Here is a 1,690-nt window from a genome sequence, read left to right as displayed (position 1 = left end):
GGGGTTGTGTGGAGGGGAACGTACGCGCCCGAACTCTCGCACTTGAGCCGGCAGACTCGCGGAGGCGAGCACGCGCACGATGTACAGTTGTACAGTGTGGAAGTCGACGCCGACGCGCGGTGCGTCGGCGTCGGCGGCGGCGTCCGAGGGCGGACGTCGCCGGGCGGCGTCCGCGCGGTGCCGGAGCAGCCGCGAGGTCGTCGTCGTCGTGTTCTCGTCGTTCTCATCTCGTTCTCATCTGGGCAGGCCCGTAAGCACAGCCGTCGGGTCACCCGGGTCACCCGCGCCCGCCGGGTCACCCGTCGAAGGCCGACTCCTCGTCGATCGCGCCCGCGCCGAGGCGCCGGTCGCGGCGGTTCGCGGGCGTCCCGACCTCGGAGCCGTACGAGTAAGTGTAGCTGTAGGAAGCAAGAGAAAGGCAGTCGCTGGCCTCCTCGAGGGACGTAATCCCGCGCAGCTCCACGAACCGGACTTCCGCGATGCCCAAATAGACATCGAAGGCCTCCTCGAAGAAGAGGCGGATGTGCTGCGTCTCGACGGGGCTTATGGCGAAGCACGCGTCCGTGACGTCCGGGAGCAAGCTCGGGTCGCCGTTGCCGGCGAGCATGCCGTCGGTCTCGTCGTAGGTCCAGCTCGGGCTCGTCGTCCAAGTCGAGCCGTCGTCCGACGTGTCGACGCGCACGCTCGTAGCCCCGAACATGTCGTCCCCGCTCCAGTCCCAGACCAGGCACACGCCCGTCACGGTGTGCATCGCCTTGAGGTCGTAGGCGATCGACTGGTTGGTCGAATTTTCGGCCAACCAGCCCGTGTCGTTCTGACCGTCGAGCGTTCTCCCGCAGTGGGCGCCGTCCTCCTGCGACGAGGCCGAGCACGCGTCCGGGAGCAGCTCCATGAAGCACTGATCGGTGCCCGTGGGCGGGGCCGTCGGTTGGGTCGTGGGCAGGCCCGTGGGCAGGCCCGTGGGCAGGCCCGTGGGCAGGCCCGTAGGCGCGGCCGACGGGTCGGCCGTGGGCCCGGCCGTGGGCAGGTCCGTGGGCAGGTCCGCGGGCTTGGCCGTGGGCAGGTCCGTGGGCAGGTCCGTGGGCTTGGCCGTGGGCAGGTCCGTGGAATTGGCCGTGGAATTGGCCGTGGGCAGGCCCGTGGGCAGGTCCGTGGGCTTGGCCGTGGGCTCGGCCGAGGGGTTGGGCGTGGGCTCGGCCGAGGGCTCGGGCGTGGGCTTGGCCGTCACGACCTCCACCGTAACGGTCGCTTCGGCGAGCGCGTCGAACGTCTTCTCCTTCTCCACGCCGGCGGCTTCGAGCGCCATGAACGCCGTTGCCGAGCCGTCTACCGAGGCGGCCTGCGCTATAAGCTCTGGGAGGAACTCGTCGCTCTCCACGGCCGCGCCGATCTTCGCCGTCGCCGCGACCGCCGCGTCCTCCGCGGCCTCGACGTCGGGCGCGAAGATGTAGGCGTCGAACGAGACTTCGACGACGTCGCCGTCCGTGTCCTGGAGCCGCCGCCGGGTCGACGTGCTCTTGGCCACGATGTTCGACACCTCGTCGTAGCCGCCCAACGAGATGATCGTCGCCTTGAACGCCGCTCGCACGTCCGCGTCCTCGTTCACGTCCGACGCCGAGAGCCCCGTCATGAAGACCGACGTCGTCACCTTCGCCTGCGCTCCGGCGGGCGCCGCCGTAGTGGTCGTCTC

The sequence above is a fragment of the Aureococcus anophagefferens genome (genome assembly GCF_000186865.1).
Source record: "Aureococcus anophagefferens unplaced genomic scaffold AURANscaffold_17, whole genome shotgun sequence".
Lineage (NCBI taxonomy): Eukaryota > Pelagophyceae > Pelagomonadales > Pelagomonadaceae > Aureococcus > Aureococcus anophagefferens.
Note: the sequence above shows the minus strand (reverse complement) of the source record.